The sequence below is a fragment of the Lagenorhynchus albirostris genome, chromosome 14 (genome assembly GCF_949774975.1).
Source record: "Lagenorhynchus albirostris chromosome 14, mLagAlb1.1, whole genome shotgun sequence".
Taxonomy (NCBI): domain Eukaryota; kingdom Metazoa; phylum Chordata; class Mammalia; order Artiodactyla; family Delphinidae; genus Lagenorhynchus; species Lagenorhynchus albirostris.
The window spans coordinates 39,348,672-39,375,185 of record NC_083108.1 but is presented as its reverse complement, the minus strand read 5'-3'; the positions used below and the strand labels follow the sequence as shown (position 1 = coordinate 39,375,185).

Here is a 26,514-nt window from a genome sequence, read left to right as displayed (position 1 = left end):
CATAAAAGGAGATTTTCATTTAAGAAAACTTTTGAGACAATTCAGTTTAGTGATTGTGAAGTTAATGAGACACTCACTGGTCTCACAGTTGTATTTTTTTAAGCTACAAATGAGGTAATCACTCTCTCTAAAAGCATATTCTGGAAAAAAAAATGGCTCCTGTGTTTCTGATATTTTGGGATACATGGGTTTTGTACAGTAGAGGTTTCTATAACAAAATAAGCACTACTATAAAATAAAATGATCTACTGCCTTCTTCTGAAATATAACAGAAATGCGTTCTGTGTGGATGTGAGCATGTATAAAGCACATTTGCAAACTAAAGAAAGGTTTGGTGACTTTGGGTGCCCCATAACTTCATATGTCATATCCTTTAATTAGCAAGTTTGATAAAATAATTTCATAGCCAGAAACGAGGAAGTAGTCATGCTGAATATGTGTGGATCACTAATAATAAAAAGGATACAAAAAGCAAAATTAAAACTTGAAATAAAATTATATATGGTTTATAGTCCCTCAATTTCATTACAAATTATGTGTGTATGTATATATATGTATAGATAATGAGATATAATGTTTAGATAATATAGTAAATGTAGAATACCTTAATAGGGATTGTCTCTGGGTAGTGGAATGTGGATGACATTAGTTTTCTTTATAATTTATTATATTTTCCACATTTCTTAAAAGTACTTTATTTTTTAAAAAAACTCTGTAAGTTTCCAGCCATCTCTGATTCATTTTTTATTAAACCTGCTTCTTCATAAATAGTGGTGTATAGCTAATTACTTTTACATTTATTATTATTATATTATTATTTATTTATTTATTTTTGGCTGTGTTGGGTCTTCGTTTCTGTGCGAGGGCTTTCTCTAGTCGCAGCAAGCGGGGGCCATTCTTCATCGCGGTGCGCGGGCCTCTCACTATCGCGGCCTCTCTTGTCGCTGAGCACAGGCTCCAGACGCGCAGGCTCGGTAGTTGTGGCACACGGGCCTAGTTGCTCCGCGGCATGTGGGATCTTCCCAGACCAGGGCTCGAACCCGTGTCCCCTGCATTGGCAGGCAGATCCCCAACCACTGCGCCACCAAGGAAGCCCTACATTTATTATTTTAAAAAAGAAAAAATGATGGACACTCAAGTGAGCTCTCCATGATTGAGCTCCTCTGTGAGGGACACTGCCCAGGTTCAGTGCAAATCATTAAACATATGGGGAGGATGTTCTTTTAAAATGCGAATATCATCTGGGTAAGCAACTGCGTTCGCCTACAGTGAGATGCAGCAGATAGAAACACAAAGGCATTCGCTCTGAAAAACATGCTGTGCAAGGAACAGAGCTGAGAAATCCTTTATAAACCACCTTCTTCCTTCTCAGCACCTTTAAAACAGTTGACTGAATACCCGCCTGAACTGATGTTGACAAGCATATATTTTTTTTCTTACGGGTTCCTGAATGTCAGCAGGCCTCTGGCTTTATGCTGGGAAAAAATTCCACGTTCACTGCAGAATGTATACGTCCATTCCTCTGACAGCTATTTCATCCAAATAGTGTTGTTCTCTCCACTTTATCTTACTTTAACCTGAGTGATGAAGTATAATTTTTTTATCCCTGTCTGTTGGTGAAATATCAAGAGGAAAACGGGACACTCTGCTATATCTTCCACTTGCTCAAATATCCTCTTGTGGTCTTGTTATATGTCCTAGGGGGTAGTAAAGTAGGTGACTGAGAGGTGAGGCAGGCAGTGACTCTACTTTCCCTGTGTAGGTATCTAGATTTTTAGAATTGTGAAGTACAGCCCATGTTTCTGCCATCATTGAGCTGTATATAATCTGATGGACAGGGATTACAGATGCACGACTCCCTCTAAGATTAGATTCATTTCCCTGATTATTTGGCCAAAGACTTCAAAACTTCACAGAAATGAGGTGTCTGCACAGCAAGAAGCAGATGCAGCCAGTCTCAACAGTAATTCCCTTGGCGCCCAGAATTTCTTCTGGGATTCTAGTGGCTCTGCCCTTCTGCGATTGGGCGGATCACACTGGATTGGAGCAGCTAGGCTGTCCCACCGCTACAGCCTCTTTATCCTCGGAGGCTGAAGCAACAATCTATGCGCTTAATAGGAAATATGTGCAGACATCCAAGACCTTCCTGGTTCTCAGGCTGAACTCTGTGTCAACAAGAGCAAATCTTTGGAACAAAGAGGGTGCCCCAGTAGCCATCCCTGTGCACTGATTCTGTCTCCAGCTTTAAAGCATCCAGAAAGGCCCATCTCCACAGTCTCCTCCCTGATTCTGACCTAATAACCTTGTATCTGGAGTGATTCTGATTTTAGTCCAAAGGCCACGATCCCAAATCCACTTTACTGTAGCTTCCTGAGCCACTTTCATGTTCTTAGGCCAGTAACTAATGATCTGGTGACATGATCTCATAAGTTTATACCACAACTCTGTGTAGGAAAGAGTGAGAAAACACTGACCTTCATGTTTGCTAATTGTTCCACCATCAATTGAACAAACATTTAGTGAGGAGAATTATTCATCATTAAAGATGATGTGCTAAAGACGATGAAGAAATAAACAAGACAGTCCCTGCCAAGTTGCATATATTCTTATACAGAGAAGAAAATTTATAGCAGTTGTACGTAGTAACATGTGCTACAGAGAAGGAACACAAAGCATGGTGTGCAGACACCAAGGTCCGGGGACGGAGGGGCTAAGAGTAGAGGTGGGCGATGCAGGAGGAGTTTGATGCAGTAGATAGAGTTGGAGGAGCTTCCAGAGAGGAATTAGGCCTAACTTGTGTGGCGTCAGAGGTCTGGAGGAGACCAGTGGTAAAATTAGAGGATACTATTAGGACTGAGGGGACTCGAGCCATCTAACCAGTGTTTCTTAGCCTCGGCAGTGCTGTCACTTAGGACTGATAATTATTTTCTGACGGGAGCTGTCCTGTGCCTGTAGGGTGTCCAGCAGCATCCCTGGCCTCCACCTACTAGATGTCAGTCTCACTTACCCTCCCTCCACCATCAGAAATGTCTCTCGACATTGCCAACTGTCCCTGGGGTGGGGACGAAATCATCCCTGGTTGAAAAGCACTGGTCTCAACCAATACCCTCATTTTACTAATGTGAAAACGGCAACCCAGTTAAGTATAAATGATTTGCCCAGCTAGTTAGTGGGAGAGACAAAAATAAAACCCAGGCTTCTGATCCTATTCAGCCTCCTTTCTATAACGTCACACGGTGCTTCAAGGACCTTTCAGATCTGAGTTTTCCCCCTTCCTCCAGCCTCATTGTTGTTAGGCAGTTAGGGATCTGACTGATGCTGTGTGTGTGAACAGGGGTAGCCAGAGTCCTGAGCTCGGCCTCAGCACTGGCATGACACCCTAGCATGCCACTGGGTTTTGGTTTTTTAATTTTATTGAAGTATAGTTGATTTACAATGTTGCGTTAATTTCTCCTATATAGCAAAGTGATTCAGTTACACATATATATTCTTTTTCATATTCTTTTCCATTATGGTTTATCACAGGATATTGAATATAGTTCCCTGTGCTATACAGTAGGACCTTGTTGTTTATCCATCCTATAGATACTAGTTCCTAGCATGCCATTTGTGACTATGGCAGCGAAGAGTCACTCGTAAAAATCAGGACCTATTTAAGTTGTTGGGAAATTATCTGCACGAGTAGTTATTGTTTCCCAAGTGACTTTGACCATTCTTAGCCAAATCCCTTAATAACTGCTACAACTTAAGACAACTGACAGTGTAAAATACCAGAAAAGCCCCACATACATGCTTATGAGTGCAGTGCAACGCCCCATCTTTGCATTTTTCTGGGGAGCCCTTTGCAGACCTCTGGTCTTCATCGTCTGTAACTGGTCCTCAAAACACTGAACCTGCCCCCTATGACTACAGTGATCTGAAAGTGGTCTCCATCCTAACCTCTGAAGTCTAGAAAGCTGGACTCATAACACTATAGTCTCCCAAGCATAACTAAAAGAGAAGAAAAGGCTACAGAAGAGATACTAGACAACCTCATCTTCAATCCTCCTTTTCACAGTTAGGCAATCCTAGTTCTACCTAACAAGGAAAGTAGATATAATGCTCACTTGGGTTCTTCATTTTTTCGGAGTGAATAAAAGCCTTTGAATTTTTCCCATTGTGAGGAAATTATTTTCAGTATGGTGCAAACTCATAGGGGTAGAAAGAGGAAACTGGATCAAATGTTTATAAGAAAAGAGGACCACGAGGTATATTCATTCATTCATGCAATAAATATTACTGCCTATTAGGCATTGTTCCAAGCCTCAGGGGTACAGTAGTGAACAAAGTTCCTGCCTTCGTGGAGCTTATATCCTAGCGTGAAGTGACAAGCAATGAATAAATAATAAGTAGTAGAATTGCTATGTGGGTGAATAGATATGAAGGTAAGCAATAGAGAATGAGGGAGGAGTACTGTTTTAGGTGGGAAGATCAGTAAGGACATGAATGTGAATAAAAATGTGAATATTCACTCCAGTCTAATATTTGGTTTCCTCCCACATAACCTCATTTGGGAGTGTATGTGCTTGATCAAGTCCCACTACCACCAATGATTATCAAGCCTTTATTTAAATTGATACCATAAGTGTAAAGATTACTATCTTGTTTTTGTGGTCCATCCTGTTTCTGTGTGCTCTACATTGAGGAGATTATCTTAATAAGAAAAAATCCGACCCCAGCAACTTCCATCCAAACTATAGGACTAAAATATGGCGCCCCAGATGAACCAAATACTTCTTTCTCTTGTGGTACTCAGTGGTAAGGTATTGACTCCTAACTCCAATCCGGACACTGACCAAAAGCTCTTCAGGGAGCCAGATGAAAGGAGACAGAGTTTTATTTTATCCCATGACACTAAATTTTAACTTCAAGTCACACAGTCAAACTAGAATTTGATAGCTGATGTAGAATGAAATAAGTTAAAGAGAGAAAAGTATCATTTTTCTTCCTAATCAATGTTCACATGAGAATTTTGCTTTGCAAGTGTCTACCGGGCTTCTGGGAGAATAGAGGGGAGGGTGGATGCCTTTAATTCAGTGACAGTTTGGGAGGTGGCCACCCTCAGACTCAAGACTAGAAAGAATTATGGATAATCAGTCTGCATCCTCTGAAGTGGTCTCAGGGGACAGAAGCCAAGAGGGGTAGGGATGGAGCTGCCTACCAGACAGCTGGTTTCGATCACTGCCTATGAGATACAGGCTGAGATGGGGGCCACTTCCTGGTCGAGAAGGGATAGCAAAAACGAAAGCTGGCTCATAATCAAGATATCATCCAAATGGCAACTTTCACTGCAGTCACAGATCCCAGTTAAGGCGTGAAACCTGAACCTCCCTGTGGGTCCTTTCACACAGCATCTCTATCTGAGCTCATCGCCCTCCTAGTCGATTGCAATCTGGGATGACCCAGGGACCTGGGCAAAAACCAAAAATGCAAAACGTGCTTCCCCAAATTGCCAGGCAGAGGAGTATAAGCAGCAGCTTGAGCCTAAGAGGTGCCCAGGCCTAAGAGATTTCTTGAGTGACGCTACATTGCCAGATATAACTGGATGTAAGTTTATCTGTATGTGTAAGATTTATCATATACATATATATAGTCATATAAAATTATATAAGATGGTGTAAGATTTCCATTTATTTCCTGTTGCTCTGACTTGGAGAGCTGCATTCATGAGGGAGGGATAATATTTTTAACATATAACTTATTCCCAGATGCATAGGTCTAATTTACCCAAACCCCAATTTTTTAAAAAATTAGTAGCATGTACGTTAAGAAACCAAAAAATATCTGAAAGTGCTACTGTTGTAATAATACATTTAATTCAAAGAATGCCAGTTGTATGCATGTCCCTAGAATCTAAGTACAGTGAAAGACTATTGGGTTCTAATGTGAGAGAACAGGTGTTAATTGTGTCGTGAAAATCTCTTTATATCCTGTTAAATAAATATAATGCAATCATGAATATATCTGAGAACTTGGATTAGAGGCAAGGGGGAGTTATTGTATAGAATTTTCTCTATGAACCCAAAAGCCTAGGAGGCCTGAAGCCATGAAAGTTAAAAATAATTATGCCCTTGTTTTAGATAACCTGGGCCGAAGAAGACAGTTGGGAGAGGAAAGCGAAGGGTGGGTCTGGAGACAGAGGCCATCTCCCACCAGCCAGAGTACAGAGCTAGGCTCTTCTGTCCCTTCCTTTTCTGGCTTCACTGCCATCAGACATCTTCTCCGCTTTATTTGCTGTGATCCCCCTTCCCCCCATTCTCTTCCTTCTTCTGAACATGGGATTTCCTGACTTCACATTTCTGCTGCTTCAAGCCACCTAGCACGTGGGATAGTAACATCCAGCCTGTGTGTTGGTGAAAAGAAGAAAGGGGGGAAGGGAAGGGGAAGAAAGAAAGGTGGGAAGGACTAGCTGATGAGAGATGGTGGGTAAAGCATCTGGTCACTTTCATGCAGCAGGACTCTTGGGCAAATTGCCGCATGCGACCTGGAGCCTCTCCTTCCATTCTCATCTGTGAGTTTTCTCAGAAGGCAAAAGATTATAAAAATCATTCCACCTTGTTAAGAAACACCAACAGACCATATTCTGAACTATTTACTATCTACGTCATTGCTCTACAACATCATAAAGCGTGCGGATCATTCAATCATGTCAGGGTGCCTCTGCGGTAGCCTACACCTGCATCTACCATCGGAGGCGATGCCAATCTGAGGATTCTGCCTTCAACTGTAGTTTCCTTGGCTTTAGGAGAAATTATGGTGACACGATATTCCAGAAAATTACCAACTTGGAAAACAGAAGATTCCAGGTTTTCCCATTTCTGGGTTTTTAATCAACCAAAAACAAGAGGCAGTGTTAGCAGCCCAAGGTTCAAGGCTACTCTGTTACTAGCCAGCTGCCTAATCTTGGACAGTCACTTTACCCCTTTGGTCCTCACCATCCTCCTCTGTAAAACAACTTCTGGCACAAATGTCTATTTTTTCAACATTTCTTATAGTAAATGAAAACCAAAGTTCTGAGTTGAGTATTACAAATCGTTCCTAGTGGATGAACGGATTTGTAAAACACCATATGTTCTAGATCTGCCCATTCTGTTTCTGTAATAAACATGTAAGTGTGAGTTGCTTAGTTAAATAAAAGTGTAATTTCTCATTGCAGATAAGTGAGATTTACCAGTCCCTGGATGAAACGCTTGGAAAGTCTTTAAATGCCAGAGTTGACTGCCATTTCAAAGAAAAGAAAATAGATGGTTTTGAAAAGTCCATGCTGTTTCTTCATTGAATTTTAGGTGAGTGAGTCTGAGACAAGAAATTTAAGATGGACATTGAACTATTTCCCCTTAAAGTGTTTCTCTTCTTTGCATGAAAAGAAAATGGGGTTCAATATAACCAGCATTTTATACTTTTAATGAGGTGCCACATAGTGAAAGACTTAGTTTCTGTGCCTTTTGTTTATTTATTTTTATTATCAGAAACCATCTTGAATGATGAGGTGTAAGACACAGAGATGACCTTGACATCTCTTGCTGATTTCTATTAAGCAGATGCGGTAATACTTCATTCTATTCTACAGGTCATCAAGTTTTTAAATATATAACAGTATTTAATATCAAAGTAATAAGCAAAAATGAGCTAAGACCGTGTTTTAATGATATAAATGAGAGAACAATTTAATGGTGAAATAACAGTTTCATCATTACAGGTCTGGGTGTGAGATAAGGCTAACATTTCAGAGGCTGCCCCCTGGGAGATCTCATATTGCTTAATTTAAGGCAGGGCATGGTTTAGGTTAGGTGTGGTTTTCAAACTGCTGTGCACAATTAATCATGCACATGTGCTCACACACTAAGCTTTGTTTTCCTGATCATGAGATAGATGGATATATATTTTTTACATCACCATACGTAATTACCCTTCCATGCTACAAAAGACAGGAGCATACAAATTGGTGCCTATTAGTCTGCAGTATGCCACTGTCATTTCTCAGCAGATCAGAGAGGAATAGAGGAATTGAGTAGTGATCTTATTGAGGAAATTGTGTGGCTTTTTCCACCTCCTCCTGAGTCCTGTTTTCAAAGTGTGGCTTTATTATCTACTTTAAAGAATGGTGATTTCCAGAACATCAGAATGTACCTCTGTTCTCAGTTCTGAATAAAACAATGCAACTGACAGAGCATTGACCACTGTCTAAATCTAATCCAAAACGACAGTGATGACTCCTTTCTACCTTTTATTAACTTCAAAGTGAAGGTGGATTATTGTCTCATCATCTTAAGGGTGTGTAAATTTGGTTTATTGAGGTCATATGTGGAACTAAAATGGTGATTTCATTTACTTACAAGATATTTGTTGAATGTAATTCCCAGGAGCTAAACTTAATGCCCTTTAAAAATATCAGTAAATCAGTTTGCCTAGTGTAACGTTGCTCCGGAGGAGAAAATGAACATGGAAAACTTATTTTCTTAACTTACTTAACTCTCAGCTTTCCACTGTGCTGGTCTGGGCCTGTTTTTTGTGTTTTTTTAAAATATTTATTTATTTATTCATTTATTTTTGGCTGTGTTGGGTCTTCGTTTCTGTGCGAGGGCTCTCTCTAGTTGCGGCAAGCGGGGGCCACTCTTCATCGTGGTGCACGGGCCTCTCACTATCGCGGCCTCTCCTGTCGCGGAGCACAGGCTCCAGACACACAGGCTCAGCAGTTGTGGCTCACGGGCCTAGTTGCTCCGTGGCATGTGGGATCTTCCCAGACCAGGGCTCGAACCCGTGTTCCCTGCATTGGCAGGCAGATTCTCAACCACTGCACCACCAGGGAAGCCCCTGGGCCTGTTTTTAACTTCACATCCACTCCTTGCCCTGCTCCTATTCTGCTGATTCCTTGGGGGCTGACCCCTAGAGGCTGGGTTTTCAAGCCCCTAGACCCCACCCCCTGTTGCCTCTAGCTTCCCGCAGTGACCTTGAACTCTGAGCTCCAGTGATGTCACCTCTTCCCTCCGTCCCTTGAGACTTGTGGGTAGTGGTGTCTGTGGCTTCCTGCTGGTACTAACCTCCAGGTTGATTTGCTGTCCTTAGTTTAGCTTCTCAATTCTTCCATCATCTGTATAACAATTTTCCTGTATTAAATTCCATCTGTTTTAAATATTTAGACTGTTTTCTCTTTTCTTGGTTAGATCCTAACCGACCCATCAGTGCTTCATTAATTTCTCCCAAAATTATTGGAAGAAAAGTGAACAGGGATTACTTGCTTCTCCCAAGGAAAATAAATGATTCTCAGGAAAGAAAATTTTAAGTTAAATGTAAAGCTGGATATTTTTACACTGAAAAAAACTAACCTAATATATTTAAAGCCGTATTCTAAGCTATACAGTATTGCAGCATTAACTTGTTAGTGTTAACAGAGTCTTTGTCAATATTCCCATTTTGCGTATCAAATTAATGGGAAGATTTTTTAAATTCTCAGATATGCGCCCAATATGAGTTTTACTTTTCTAATATTCGCATTTCACAAGCTTCTGTACGACCAGTATAAGCACTTCGTAGGGCATCAGTCTCATTCCTACATTCACGTTTAAATCTCAGGCTTCAGATTTATTTTACTATGGATCTGATCACTGTCTTTCAGTAATGGTTGTTTGCTATTTGAAGATCCCTTATGGTCCGAACATTTCCCATGTGCCTTAATAAAAACTGAGTATATTGGAAAGCAAAGTGATGAGGATGCCAAAGTCTGTCCTTTTTGACAGGTGAACGATTCACCGCTGCCCAACAATCGCACTCACTCTAAAGGGCTTCCTGGATATTAAAGAGGCTTTGTACTTAATCATTTTGGCACTTTACTTGGTTATTTTAAACGCCAGTGCCTCGCTATTTTCATTTCCTTTTCATTTATTTATGTAGACATTTTCCTTTTCAATCTTTTCCCAGAGGTCATGATGACTGCTCATATGTCCATTTTAATGTATTGTGGGTACACTCACAAGGACATGGTGTCCCTCCTACCAACAAATTTTCATCTGTTCAACCAACGTCAGTGTTAAACCTGCAATACCTAACTGAGAATCCTTTGAGACAATGTGAAAATGAGGTCATAAGCAGAATTTCCTGGACCCCTCCATAACCTAAAATTGGGAGACACAGGGATGTGTAGCTTAATGGTATGGTTTAAAATGCACTATACAACTGGTGTCCTCACATCTTCCTTAGTTTGGTACAACACCGAAAATTCTAGTCATTCACATTTCTCTCTAGTTTATGGAAATGAGGCTTTATAAAGTCATATTCAGAAAAAATAGTCTTGGGAAGAGAAATACACCCATTAATAATGCATACTACATTACACATAAATCGAATGAATTAGCAAGGAAGAAACTCCTGAGACAGTGATGCAAACACTCAGCTTCTGAGCGTTTGGTACACATAAGTGGGCAGAGACTACTGAAATCATCTCACTAACTTTGTAATACTGCCTGGTGGGTCAAGGGGAACACCCATCATAAAAGGTAACTCAGGCTGAACATACCTTAATGTCATATTGGAGGAGGGGGTAGGAGAAGTGGAATTATTAGTCCTGAAACTAATGAGCAACATTATGAATAGATATTTTAAACCACTGGTGCCCAAAGAGTTGTAGAAAGTGCTTTAACCAAGATACAGTCGTAGTACTTCTGCTGAACCACAGAATATGATGTTGGAAAAATCAAGTGCTATCCATCTGTTAAGGGAAATCATCTGTTATCCTCATCTTTGTGTTACCAAGTCCAAGCTCTTACTGCTCACTGCACAACAGGCCAATAAACTGAAAGACAAGTTATTGGGACAAGGAATAATGACTTCATTTGGAAAGCTGGCAGACCAAGAAGATGGTAGACTCGTGTCCCAAAGAACTATCTTGCCTTAGAATTCAGGCTTCTTTTATACTAAAAGGGGAGGCAGTAAAGTCAAACAATTCCTAGTTCTGGTCAGCCAGATGTGTTAATTTCTTCCTCCCTGCAGTCATTCACAGGTGGGCCTAGTCAGGCTGTTTCCTGTGCGCTAAACAAAGGTATCTTAGCTTAACACTCATTACCGGGGAAGAAGGGTTCCCAGAAATGGGCCATTATGTATAATTTAAGCTTATAGACAGCGTCCTTTTAGTGATTAACTTGTAATGGTATACAAAAGTTCTTCCCTATTATATTTGCATCCCTGGAAACAAGCACAGTGCTTGGCACACTGTACATAATTTCTAAACAAACAATTGGTGAATAAGGACATAGGCACAAAGCAATTGCTGGTTAATGCTTACTGAGTTCCTACTTTATACCAAGCACTGTTTTGTATGAACATATACTTCATTTCATGTTTAAACAAATCTATAGGTAATATTATCATCTCCTTTTTTAAAGATGAGGAAACTAGGGCCCAGGAAGGTTAAATAACCTGCCTGAGGTTCAGTAAATTGGGGTGAAAGTTCAAATCCAGGCAGTCTGGCTTAGAGCCTGAGCACTTAATTATTATGCTGCACTGTCTCTTGTGTAATATAGTCATCAAGTAACTTTAAAACACAGAAGCAACACTGTTTATTATCTTAAAATGTATGTCATATTAGAATAAACCTGTATTAAGAAATCTTGCTCAAACCTCTAACAGCCTCACTTTGAACACAAATTCCCTCTTTTCAGTGTTCCTAAGCTCCTTTCCTTTTAAAACATGACTGCCTAAATCAACTTCCTAATTGACATTCAGATCTCATCATTTCCATTCTTTAATGGTTTGTCCTGATGTTAATATTTTAAAACCCTATTGCTCTTTCATGCCATTTGCTTAATGGAAGAATGTATAATCTTGAGCAGCAAGTTACTTAAGCTCTCTGAGCTTCACATTCCCCACCTGAAAAGATATATCCAATTTGTTGTGAAGACTAGAAAATAATATCCATAAAACAACAAAGTACAGTTCCTGGTATGTAATAGGTACCCAGCAGAACAGCAACTGACCTAGTTAACCTCACCCACTTCAATCACGAAGCCAGTGTTGGCCGCCCCATCGACTGCAGAGCAAAATCTGCCTCCTATATTCCTTAGCATGTCATAACAGAAGCACAACAGACCCCTTGAGTCTCAGCACCTGCCTTTGTTCCTCATCAGTTGACCTTGGCTAACATGGGGATGATCTGCCTTCTCTGAGCCATGTGCTTTTTGCCTTCACTTTTGCTCATGCTGGTTCTTCTGCCTAGACGTTCCTCACATCCATACCCCCCTCCAAATCCCCCCTTACCCACAAGCACACGTGCACTCTTCAGAGACTTGGAATATCTTAGTCATCTTTCAAGATCCACCACCTCTATTGCTACTGTGGGTTCAGTGAAGTCATTGATGAACTCCTCCTGGCTCAACAGTTATCAGTTCTATCTCTGAATTCACATAGCCCTTTGGACCATTTCTAGGAGATCAACTCCTATTGTAGACAAGAAAAAGAAAACCCATCTCATTCAGTCACTCACAGTCTCATGTAATTCCTCATGTTATCTGTCCATCTTCCCTTTGTCAAGGACAAGTACCAAGTTTTTTGGTTAGTATTTGAATCTTCTTTACCAAGCTCAGAGTAGTCCCTTTTGGTTTTGCATGAAGCATGAAGCGTCATATTTTGAGAAAAGTTTGAGTGTTTTTAGTGTGGTGAAGATTCTCATACTTCGCCCAGCCATTACAACAAAAGGGGAGTGCTCCATCAGGGGAAAGGGGACCTTATAGGGAGGATCTGTACCATTCTGTGCCAAGCACCAAAACAGATGCTCCACAAATGTTATCTTATTTAATTTTCATAACAACCCTTCAAATTGCCTATTATTTCCCTTCTTATTTAGACAAAAGCTAGGATTCCAAGAGTTAAGGTAAATTGTTAATGTCATATTTCTGGTAAGTGGCAGGACAAGAATGTTAAGTCATATCTTTACTGCAGCAAATTGCCACTCTAAAAGAGCTTTCCGTTTAATCCTATAAGAAGAATATGTTTGTAACATAATGCTAGAATTTTCCATTTAAAATATTCCCTGAGGGTAAGCTATTTATAAGTCCACAAATCTTTTTTTCATGGCAAATAAGTTTATGTTTAGGTTGGTGCTAAAAATAGCACTATTTCTGTTCAACAAGAGTTTAAAAGATATAGCACCTTGTGGTTTTGATACCTATTTGTGCAAAAACCTCATTTATTAATGTGAGCATAAGCCTGAAAATGATATCTAAAACTGTAGACTGATAGAATTTGAGGGCTAAATGTTATGTCGAATCACCACTAGAACTGGAGACTTTTAAAGGCAAGGAATTCTCTTCCTTTTTCCTCCTTAAGAATATTTATGAAATGAATATTTATAACTAATTATGAAAGGATTTGTATTGGATGTGAAATAAAAATTTCTCTAGACATAATGACACTATTAGCACTTCTTAAGAGAGTACATAAACTTGTTCTGAATTTTTTTAAATCATATGATTCAAATACCATGTATAATATAAGAATAATAACTGACATGAAATAAAACTCCAAGGTTTCAAAAAAGGAAAGACAAATATGATATCACTTATATGTGGAATCTAAAAAATGATACAAATGAACTTATTTACAAAACAGAAATAGATTCACAGACATAGAAAACAAACTTATGGTTACCAAAGGGCAAAGGTAGGTAGGGATAAATCAGGAGTTTGGGATTAACATATACACACTACCATATATAAAATAGGTAAAGAACAAGGACGTACAGTATAGCACAGGGAACTATATTCAGTATCTTACAATAACCTATAATGGAAAAGAATCTGAAAAAGAATATATATCTACACATATATATGTATATAACTGAATCACTTTGTTGTACACCTGAAACTAGCACAACATTGTAAATCAACTATACTTCAACCAAAAAAAAAAAAGCAATCCTCTGACTTCATTTTAATTGCAAAAATCAGTATCCAGAGGAGGGTTCCTTCTCTTTGTGAAAAATCCTAATGATTCTTATGCCACATTTTTATACCTATAATGATCATTCATTTATTCATTTGTTCTTTAAATATATATTACACATCTCTTATGTTCCCTGACCCTGCGCTAGGAACCTGGTAGCCTGAGACAAATAAGGTATAATTCTTCCGAGTAATATTCTAGTTAGACTTGCCACAGATTATGTCTTAGCACTGTAGAATTTCAGCATCATAGGGGATATTTTAGATTGTCTAACCTAGACCCCTGTTCTTGTCCGTTCAGGCTACAATAACATAATACCAGAGAATATGTAGTTTATTAAAGACAGAAATTTATTTCTCACAGTTCTGCAGTCTGAGAAGTACAAGATCAAGACACCAGCATGATCAAGTTCTGGTGAGGGCCTATTTCCTGCTTCATAGCAGGTGCTTTGTCTCCTGTCCTTATATGCAAAAGGGGCTTAGGAGCTCTGTTAGGCCTTTTCTATAAAAGCACTAATCTCATTCACGAGGGCCCCACCCTCATGACCTAATCACCTCCTGAAGTCCCCACATCTAATACCATCACATTGGGCATTAGGATTTCAACATATGAATTTTGGGGGGACACAGACATTCAGACCACAGCAACCCTTAATTTTACGTTGAGGAAGTTGAGACCCAGAAAAGTTAAGTAATACCCCCAATATCAGCAGCAAAGCCACACCTAGGACCTATCTGAGTCTCTTACCACCTAGCTGCTCTCCTCCATGAAACAAACAAGCCAATATTCCTATATTCTTGATCTTATTTTCCCCCAAGAGAAGTTTTCACATGTAAGGAGAGAAGACTGAGGAAATAAGCTTGATTTGGGTTTTATTTATAATACATAGAAGTAGGGTTACTATTCAGCGAGGACTTACTGAGAATTAACTAAATATCAGGAGCTTTGCTAGGTGCTGGACATCTGGCTAAGCAAAACCAGAAATGTCTTCCTGGCCCACATCTTGCTTACTGTCTTGTGTGCATGTGTGTGAAACCGCATCATAAAAGCCCTAAATTGCCCTTTAATGGGAATCTCAAAACAGCCCAACTGATGGCAGGCATAATGTGATGCCAAAAAATGGCAACCAAAGTGATTGTAACATATTCACTGTAAAATAATGCAGTCCATAAGTACATTATATATAAAAACAAAAAGATACTTGTTTGTGTCTTTGGCTTACTGCTGCTATATGGATAACTTAACATTCCAGAAGTGAAAAATAAGTTTTAAAAATAGGAACATATGTGCTGTGCTGATCTTTGAGTAATATAAATATGTAATATCTTAGAAAAAATAAGAATTCTATTCGCATTTCCAGATTATGCCCCTGCCTACTGGGTTATCTTTTGTTGGTTGATTTTCCCAGAAGTTTGCAGAATGCTATTTACCTTTACATAAGTATGATTTGAAAAATTGTGATCATCACAAAAATGGATGGAACAATGTTTTCCTGTCAAAACACTAAGGATTATGATGTTTACAAAAGTTAATAACAATGTGCTTTCATGCTAGTATATTCTTATGAGTGACTGTTTATTGTTTTAGCTTGCATTTTAATCAATCGATTTTTTTTGTAACTTTCAAAATCTGACTTTTAAATCTGTACAGTGTTTATTTTAGCAAAATCTTAAACTGTGAATCTGATAGTTCCAAATCATCAAAGCAGTTGAATAAGGTAGTTCTCTATTCTGTCAATTCCTAACAATTCTGTAACCATGAGCTGGAAATTTTACCGTTTATGTATCTAATATGCTTTCAGACTCAGATAAACACTTACCATAATCTTTCTTCCAGTTCTAGGTGCATAGATAAGTAAGGTGGCTGTCTTTTTCTAAAAACATGTTTTTGTCATTATACCATTCCTTCCTAACATATATGAACAACTCCTAGAACCACATGGTTTCCTTTCTGAAGTTGAATTTCTTCCCAGAGTAGGAGCAGCCACAAAAGGCACATAGGGGGAGAAAAAAGCCTACCACTATCCAGATAAGACTACATTCTTTTTTTTTTTTTGATAGAAGTGTAGTTGATTTACAATGTGTTACTCTCTGCTGTACTGCAAAGTGACTCAGTTATACACATAGATCCATTCTTTCTTATGTTGTTTTCCATTATGTTTTATCCCAGGATATTGAACATAGTTCCGTGTGCTACACAGTAGGATCTTGTTGTTTATCCATTCTAAATGCAATAGTTTGCATCTACTAACCCCAAACTCCCAGTCCATCCCTCTCCCTTGACAACCACAAGTCTGTTCTCTAGGTCTGTGAGTCTGTCTCTGTTTCATAGATAGGTTCATTTGTGCCATATTTTAGATTCCACATATAAGTGATATCATATGGTATTTGCAGACAAGACTACGTTCTTGCCATTCAGCCATAGCAAATGAGCCTCTCATGACCTCAGTTCAATAGGACCCCTGATTTAGCGCCCCCCCACCTCAATTCATATACCTCCTACACGGCCGACAATGCCACCTTGAGTAATACAAAGCATGCCACCACCTCAAACCCTGCCACATTGCCACAATACTTTGAATTCTCTCTTGGCAAGAAACTTTTGCAGACATTAGACACAATGATAAGATAACCCTAACATAAAAACCTTCCTAGTTTCTCCTGGAGTCTCCCTTCCTACAGTACAAGGAGTGAAAGGGTCTGAGAAGCAGGGTTTGTAAACCCCTGTGCTAAACTCAGTTCTTAACCGGAATTCCTCCCGCCGATAAAAAGGACTCTGAGATTTTCCACATCATCCAGCTCTGAGGCTGTGGTGTGTAAGGCTGTCCCCTTGTAAGCACGAAGGCTTTTCAGGAAAATAGTATTAATCCACTTTCTGAAAGATAGTAAAGGCCCTCCTCGTATTTTGTCTTACATAATAACAAAGATAATCGTCTAGTTCAGCTCATGAGTGCCTTCTCATTAAAATACTCAGATCCCTTTCATACTCACACGTAGAGTCCATGCTTAATGTATACTTACTGCAGTGAGCTGCGGTTGCCTGGTAACCAGTGGAGGTGTATCCGAGAGTCTGAAGAACATGAATGAATAACTGAACCACTGACATTAGTTTCAGCTGGGTGACCCACACCTTAATTCTGCACTAGCCGTCCCAGACATTTCTGATGGGCTGGTGGAACAGTAGCTTTCTCAGAAGTAGCTCATTAAATCATGAAAGTGAGAATTTGCATTTAATGTAACGTTCCTTTCTGTGGTCTGATAGGGGTTCAGAGAGTGACCATAGAAGCAAAGAGACTGGATCCCAACATCTTTTGTATTGTTTTTACAGGATACAGAATGAAATGTCTACTAGGGCTCACACTCTCAAACAGCTTTTTCTGAATGCTTGTGATTCTGTTTGATCAGTTTTGGGAGGAAATTATTTCAGCATTTATTCCATTCTTTGATAATATTACCTTTTCCAAATTGAATTTTTTTCTTATACTTTTTATTTTTTCGCCAGCTTTCCTGAGATATGATTGACAAATAAAAATTGTATATATTTAATATACAATATGATTTTTTAAAGATGTACAATATGATGGTTTAATATACATATGCATTGGGAAATGCTTACCACAATCTAGTTAGTTAATACATCTGTCACCTCACAGAGTTACTGTTTTTTTGTGTGTGTGGTGAAAACACTTAAGATCTACTCTGTTGGAAACAGACTCACAGACATAGAGAACAGACTTATGGTTGCCAAGGGGGAGGGGGGTTGAGAGAGGGATGGACTGGGAGTTTAGGGTTAGTAGATGCAAACTGTTATATATAGAATGGATAAACAACAAGATCCTACTGTATAGCACAGGAAACTATATTCAATATTCTTTGATAAACCATAATGGAAAAGAATATGAAAAAGAATATATATATGTATAACTGAATCACTTTGCTGTACAGCAAAAACCAACACAACATTGTAAATCAACTATACATCAATAAATTTTTTTAAAAAGATCTACTCTGTTGGCAAATTTCAAGTATACAATAGACTATTATTAAATGTACATTAGATCTCCAGGTCTTATTCATCTTATAACTGAAAGTCCAAGTTGAATTTTTAAGGATTCATTTCTCCCCCTTTTGAAAGTCCATTGTTTTAAAAAGCAGCACAGAAGCAAAGGGAAAGTGGACTTTTAGCGGTTGGTGAAATTAACCCATAAAATAAAAAAGACCTGATACATTTTGAAGAAAACACCACCAACAACTCAAAGGTCATCCACATAACACCATTCTGTTCTAACTGGGCTGCTTGCTTGTATGCCTGGGGACTTAAACCCCAGGGTAAAATACTGCCCCTTGAGTATTTTACTCAAGTAAATAGGAGAGGGGACATTCCATTTTTATGAAGACAGCAATTACTAAACAGTTGAGTTGAAAGCAAAATTAGCATGAATTTTTAAGGGGAAAAATCAGACATCAAGGAAATGCTAGCGTTGGAAAGTGATTCTGCCGTCAGACCCCACCCTCACGTCCTGCTATTCCTTCACCTTCCTGTGCCCACGGAGAGGGAAATCTGAAGTACACCAGACAAGATACACACTTCAATGCTTAGAAAGAAGGACGATTTTTTACTTAAATAGGAAAACTGTCACTAGTCATAACAAAGCCATTTGTGTGGACTGTGCCCTATATGTAGACAGGACAGAAAATCATCTACCTCTGTCTCTGAAGAGGTGTACAGAGACCTGCCCACCTGACTCTAAAGCAATAGTTCTCAGCCTGGGGCCTGACGGTGTGGAGGGCTATTAGCATCTAGTGAGTGGAAGCCAGGAGGCAGCCAAATGTGCTACAGTGCTCAGAACAGTCTCTTAAAGGAAAGAAGTTATCTGCCCCCGAATGTCAATAGTGCCAAGATTGAGAAATATTAAGAGCCACGGTACTGTGTACCAGGCTCCACATTAGGCGCTTTCCGTATGTTATCTATTTAATATTCACCACCATTCCACTAGCTAGGTAATAGTATCATCCTCACTTTTAGATGATGAAATTGAGGCTCAGAAGGTTAAGAAAGTTGCTCAAGGCCATGCAGTCAGCAAGGAGTGCACCCTGAATTCGAAGTAGACGAGATTCCAAAGATCTGCTCCTCTCAGCCCACTATGCTCCTCTGTTCAGAATGCCTACATCAGCCGCCTTCTGTGCTCTGTGAAACTGCGTGTCCAGAGGGTCCCTATTAAAATGCATGTGTGTCATCTGGGCAGGCTGACAAGATGGTGAACCATGCTATTCGTCCATCCCCACAGTCTAGAGTGAATTGCCTGGGTGCTAGGGATGTGGACTGGACCAGAGGCGATGATGATGTTAAAAGGGGAGACAAAAGCTTCCTGAAAAAGGAAATTTCACTTTAAAAAGCCTCTCTTTGGAAGTTAACTTTGGTGGGGAAGATGGGATCCCAGGACAGAACTTGGGGTATAGAAAAGGCCAGCTGTGCACCGTAGATCTGACGGTATGAAATAGAGTATCTGAGGAAGGAAGCATCTCGTTCTAAAGGACATGACAGGCTAATTTCTCCTGTTGTAGAAGCCCCCTGGCCTCCCCCTCAGTGAATCTGAGCTACCAGAAGAGGAAGGGCAGCCGTTAGGCCGGGGAAGGGCAGCACCCCCAGGAAATGTCAATAATCACCAGACAGGAAGCAAACAATTCACTTTAGCCAACACTTGGGGAAGAAAGAACCCCATTATCTGCAGCATGTGAAAAGAAAACACAGCTGTGATTCACAATTCCCTCAACCTAGTCCTTCACGCAATCTAGCATCTGCTGCTTTTCAGGACTTCTGGGATGGCCAGCTGAGTCCTGTACTTTATCAGGCTCTTCTTGGGCATTAACTCACCACTCACTCAGCCTGTTCACCAGCCATACAGAATCATTCGCTGTTTCCTCATCCACCAAGTTTTTCTTTTCTCCCTGAGTCTCTTTTTTGAGTGAAGAGACCTTTCCCAGAAACTCCCTTTACTAGTTTCCTAAGGCTGCTTTAACAAATTACCACCAATGAGGTGGCTTAAAACAACAGAACCTTATTCTCTCGTAGTTCTAGAGGAGAGAACACTGAAGCCGAGGTGCTGGCAGCGCCATGCTCCCTCCGGTCTCTAGGGAAGAATCCTTCCGGGCCTCTTCCTAAGTTCTGGTGGCTCCAGCAATCATTGGAATTCCTTGGCTTGTAGTTGTGAGACTCCAACCTCTGCTTCTGTCTTCACGTGGTCTTCTCTGTGTGTGTCTCTCTCCATCCTTTCCTCTTCTTTTTTTTTTTTTAAGAGACAGAGACTGATCATTCATTTATTCAACAAGTATTTATTGAGCATTTACTATATGACAGCACTCATATAGGAACTTAGGATAAATCATTGAACAAAACGGACGCATATCCCTGATTTTGTTGAGTATTCCTTCTAGTGCTGTGTGTTGAAGACAAGATCAAATCTTACTTCAAGACAATCCTGGGCTTTCCAGTTTTGTGTCGATAAATTACTAATTTTGTTTAAATCAGTTTGTATTGTGTTTTATCATTTGGACCTAAAATGACCCTGCCTAACACAGGCAGTAATAGACTTAGAAAATATCTGTGTTGCATGACACGGTACTCTGCCTTCTTTACTAATTGTGCCCAGCTGAAATTTAAGAATATCCATCAATTTCCAAATTCAGAAAGGTTCGCAATTATTTATCCTTTGTTCCTTCAAAAACTATTTACTGAATAACTACTGGAGCTGGGATGAAATTGGTGCACAGTTGACTAACTTCTCTGCGGAGCTTACAGTGTGTCAGATGACAGATATTAAACTAATGAATACCAAAATATATTTATGTGTGTATAACATTTCAGATCATGATAGTGCCATGAGAAAAGTGTCATGAATGAAAACAATGGTACATCACAGAATGCCAGCGGGGAGATTAACATAGACATGCTGATCAAGTAAGAACAGGTTAAGGAACATTACACCTGGTTTAGTGAACTTGACAGATGATTTTTTTTTTCCACAACTCACACACACACACTGTATTTTATTTTTACAAGAGATAAATAAACTGACACCAAGCATTGTAAATGGATGACCACAACAAAAGCAACAACGATTGCAATTACCAAACATGAAACACACTCATACTGTGTCATAATATTGACATTCAGTCCAGTAATCCTCCACGTAACAGCTCCTTTACTTTGCAGTGAATTGATTTGTATATTTTTTGCCTCTGAGTCCTTGTGGGATTTTTTTATTATTATTCAAGCAGAAAGTCACAAAAATTATAATCATCCTCATCAGTTCACTCAGTCCCATGTCATTAATTTTTTTTATCTTGATCTTTTGTTAGCACTTTTATGAATTCATCAGTTTTCCATTAGAGTTCTGAAAATGCTTATTCATTCAGTTCAGCAGTATAGTCAGTTACCAGAAACCTGTACTTGTCAGAGACTTTTCCATGAATTCCTTGAATATGAAACTTTTTCATAGGAACATTTTTGCAAAAGCATCAGAGTACACCCAGAACTGTCTGTAAATGACAAAAGACTTAAAAATGACCACGGTTAAAGATTTGATGAAAGTTCATAATAATGCAATTGACAAGGAAATTTAGTTATTTCTGAGATATACATTTTAAAGTAATAACTAGAATTATGACATAACATTATACCAGAACATATAAGATTTTTAGAAATTTCATGTAATGTCTGAAACATTTATATTAACATATTTCCATACAAATAACCCAAAGAAAGTTTAGTATTAGTTGCTTTTTCTGTTTGTTTGTTTCTTTGTTTATACTGCAGTTTCTTATTAGTCATCAATTTTATACACATCAGTGTATACATGTCAATCCCAATCGCCCAATTCAGCACACCACCATCCCCACCCCACCGCAGTTTCCCCCCTTGGTGTCCATACATTTGTTCTCTACATCTGTGTCTCAACTTATGCCCTGCAAACTGGTTCGTCTGTACCCTTTTTCTAGGTTCCACATATATGTGTTAATATACGATATTTGTTTTCCTTTTTCTGACTTCACTCTGCATGACAGTCTCTAGATCCATCCACGTCTCAACAAATGACTCAATTTCGTTCCTTTTTATGGCTGAGTAATATTCCATTGTATATATGTACCACAACTTCTTTATCCATTCGTCTGTTGATGGGCATTTAGGTTGTTTCCATGACCTGGCTATTGTAAATAGTGCTGCAATGAACATTGGGGTGCATGTGTCTTTTTGAATTATGGTTTTCTCTGGGTATATGCCCAGTAGTGGGATTGCTGGATCATATGGTACTATTTTTAGTTTTTTAAGGAACCTCCATACTGTTCTCCATAGTGGCTGTATCAATTTACATTCCCACCAACAGTGCAAGAGGGTTCCCTTTTCTCCACACCCTCTCCAGCATTTGTTGTTTGTAGATTTTCTGAGGATGCCCATTCTAACGGGTGTGAGGTGATACCTCATCGTAGTTTTGATTTGCATTTCTCTTAGTGGTGTAATTAGTGGTGTTGAGAAGCTTTTCATGTGCTTCTTGGCCATCTGTATGTCTTCTTTGGAGAAATGTCTATTTAGGTCTTCTGCCCATTTTGGATCGGGTTGTTTGTTTCTTTAATATTGAGCTGCTTGAGCTGTTTATATATTTTGGAGATTAATCCTTTGTCCGTTGATTTGTTTGCAAATATTTTCTCCCATTCTCAGGGTGGTCTTTTCATCTTGTTTATGGTTTCCTTTGCTGTGCAAAAGCTTTGAAGTTTCATTAGGTCCCATTTGTTTATTTTGTTTTTATTTCCATTAATCTAGGAGGTGGATCAAAAAAGATCTTGCTGTGATTTATGTCAAACAGTGTTCTTCCTATGTTTTGCTCTAAGAGTTTTATATTGTCCAGTCTTACATTTAGGTCTCGAATCCATTTTGAGTTTATTTTTGTGTATGGTGTTATGGAGTGTTCTAATTTCATTCTTTTAAATGTAGCTGTCCAGTTTTCCCAGCACCACTTATTGAAGAGACTGTCTTTTCTCCATTGTATATCTTTGCCTCCTTTGTCATATATTAGTTGACCATAGGAGCGTGGGTTTATCTCTGGGCTTTCTATCTTGTTCCATTGATCTGTGTTTCTGTTTTTGTGCCAGTACCATATTGTCTTGATTACTGTAGCTTTGTAATATTGTCTGAAGTCAGGGAGTCTGATTCCCCCAGCTCCGTTTTTTCCCCTCAAGACTGCTTTGGCTATTTGGGGTCTTTTATTTCTCCATACAAATTTTGAGATGATTTGTTCTAGTTCTGTAAAAAATGCCATTGGTAATTTGATAGGGATTGAATTGAATCTGTAGATTGCATTGAATCTGTAGATTACTTTGGGTAGTATAGTCATTTTCACAATGTTGATTCTTCCAATCCAAGAACATGGTATATGTCTCCATCTGTTGGCATCATCTTTAATTTCTTTCATCAGTGTCTTATAGTTTTTTGCATACAGGTCTTTTGTTTCCCTAGGTAGGTTTATTCCTAGCTATTTTATTCTTTTTGTTGCAATGGTAAATGGGAGTATTTCCATATTTTCTCTTTCAGATTTTTCATCATTAGTGTATAGGAATGCAAGAGATTTCTGTGCATTAATTTTGTATCCTGCAATTTTACCAAATTCATTGATTAGCTCTAGTAGTTTTCTGGTGGCATCTTTAGGATTCTCTATGTATAGTATCATGTCACCTGAAAACAGTGACAGTTTTACTTCTTCTTTTCCAATTTCTACTCCTTTTATTTCTTTTTCTTCTCTGATTGCCGTGGCTAGGACTTCCAAAACTACGTTGAATAATAGTGGTGAGAGTGACATCCTTGTCTCGTTCCTGATCTTAGAGGAAATGCTTTCAGTTTTTCACCATTGAGAATGATCTTTGCTGTGGGTTTGACATATATGGACTTTATTATGTTGAGGTAGGTTCCCTCTATGCCCACTTTCTGCAGAGTTTTTATCATAAATGTGTGTTGAATTTTATGACAAGCTTTTTCTGCATCTACTGAGATGATCATATGGTTTCTATTCTTCAGTTTGTTAATGTGGTGTATCACATTGATTGATTTGTTTATATTGAAGAATCCTTGCATCCCTGGGATAATCCCACTTGGTGATGGTGTATGATCCTTTTAATGTGTTGTTGGATTCTGTTTGCTAGTATTTTGTTGAGGATTTTTGCATCTATATTCATCAGTGATATTGGTGTGTAATTTTCTTTTTTTGTAGCATCTTTGTCTGGTTGGGGTATCAGGGTGATGGTGGCCCCATAGAATGAGTTTGGGAGTGTTCCTTCCTCTGAAATTTTTTGGAAGAGTTGGAGAAGGTTGGGTGTTAGCTCTTCTCTAAATGTTTGATAGAATTCACCTGTGAAGCCATCTGGTCCTGGACTTTTGTTTGTAGGAAGATTTTTAATCACAGTTTCAAGTTCATTACTTGTGATTGGTCTGTTCATATTTTCTGTTTCTTCCTGGTTCAGTCTTGGAAGATTATACCTTTCTAAGAATTTGTCCATTTCTTCCAGGTTGTCCATTTTATTAGCATAGAGTTGCTTGTAGTAGTCTCTTAGGATGCTTTGTATTTCTGTGGTGTCTGTTGTAACTTCTCCTTTTTCATTTCTATTGTATTGATTTGAGTCCTCTCCCTCTTTTTCTTGATCAGTCTGGCTAATGGTTTATCAATTTAGTTTATCTTCTCAAAAAACCAGCTTTTAGTTCTATTGATCTTTGCTATTGTTTTCTTTGTTTCTATTTCATTTATTTCTGCTCTGATTTTTATGATTTCTTTCCTTCTGCTAACTTTGGATTTTCTTTGTTCTTTCTCTAGTTCCTTTAGGTGTAAGGTGAGATTGTTTACTTGAGATTTTTCTTGTTTCTTAAGGGAGACTTGTACAGCTATAAACTTCCCTCTTAGAACTGCTTTTGCTGCATCCCATAGGTTTTGGATTGTCGTGTTTTCATTGTCATTTGTCTCTAGGTATTTTTTGATTTCCTCTTTGATTTCTTCAGTAATCTCTTGGTTATTTAGTAATGTATTGTTTAGCCTCCATTTGTTTGCCTTTTTTATGTTTTTTTCGCTGTAATTCATTTCTAATCTCATCACATTGTGGTCAGAGAAGATGCTTGATATGATTTCAATTTTCGTAAATTTACTGAGGCTTCATTTGTGACCCAAGATGTGATCTATCCTGGAGAATGTTTCATGGGCACTTGAGAAGAAAGTGTAATCTGCTGTTTTTGATGGAATGTCCTATAAATATCAATTAAATCTATCTGGTCTATTGTGTCATTTAAACTTCTGTTTCCTTATTACTTTTCTGTTTGGGTGATCTGTCCATTGGTTTAAGTGAGGTGTAAAAGTCCCCCACTATTATTGTGTTACTGTCGATTTCCTCTTTTATGGCTGTTAGCAGTTGCCTTATGTATTGAGGTGCTCCTATGTTGGGTGCATATGTAATTGTTATATCTTCTTCTTGGATTGATCCCTTGATCATTATGTAGTGTCCTTCCTTGTCTCTTGTACCATTCTTTATTTTAAAGTCTATTTTATCTGCTGTGAGTATTGCTACTCCAGCTTTTTTTGATTTCCATTTGCGTAGAATATCTTTTTCCATCCCCTCACTTTCAGTCTGTATGTGTCCCTAGGTCTGAAGTGGGTCTCTTGTAGACAGCATATATATGGGTGTTCTTTTTGTGTCCATTCAGCAAGCCTGTTTCTTGGTTGGAGCATTTAATCCATTCATGTTTAAGGTAATTATTGATATGTATGTTCCTATTATCATTTTCTTAATTGTTATGGGTTTGTTTTTGTAGGTCCTTTTCTTCTCTTGTTTTTCCTGCCTAGAGAACTTCCTTTAGCATTTGTTGTAGAGCTGGTTTGGTGGTGCTGAATTCTCTTAACTTTTGCTTGTCGGTAAAGCTTTTCATTTCTCTCTCAAATCTGAATGAGATCCTTGCCGGGTAGAGTAATCTTGGTTGTAGGTTCTTCCCTTTCATCGCTTTAAATATATCCTGCCACTCCCTTCTGGCTTGTAGAGTTTCTGCTGAGAAATCAGCTGTTAACCTTCTGGGAGTTCCCTTGTATGTTATTTGTCAATTTTCCCTTACTGCTTTCAATAATTTTTCTTTGTCTTTAATTTTTGTCAGTTTGATTACTATGTGTCTCAGCGTGTTTCTCCTTGGGTTTATTCTGCCTGGGACTCTCTTTGCTTCCTGGACTTGGGTGACTGTTTCTTTTCCCATCTTAGTGAAGTTTTCGACTATAATCTCTTCAAATATTTTCTCGGGTCCTTTCTCTCTCTCGTCTCCTTCTGGAATCCCTATAATGTGAATGTTGTTGCATTTAATGTTGTCCCAGATGTCTCTTAGGCTGTCTTCATTTCTTTTCATTCTTTTTTCTTTATTCTGTTCCACAGCAGTGAATTCCACCATTCTGTCTTCCAGGTCACTTATCTGTTCTTCTGCCTCAGTTATTCTGCTATTAATTCCTTCTTGTGTAGTTTTCATTTCAGTTAT

The 26,514-nt window shown here is 38.7% G+C and overlaps 1 protein-coding gene across 22 annotated transcripts in view; it reads left to right on the top strand.

Moving 5' to 3' along the window:
* Window positions 1-26,514, top strand: part of DTNA (dystrobrevin alpha) — a 396,589-nt gene that overhangs the window by 175,965 nt on the left and 194,110 nt on the right. For all 22 annotated transcript variants that reach the window (XM_060121882.1, XM_060121881.1, XM_060121878.1 and 19 more), the window contains one exon: window positions 7,196-7,325. The gene's annotated coding sequence lies outside the window, so the exon portion shown is untranslated. The remainder of the gene's footprint in view (window positions 1-7,195; window positions 7,326-26,514) is intronic.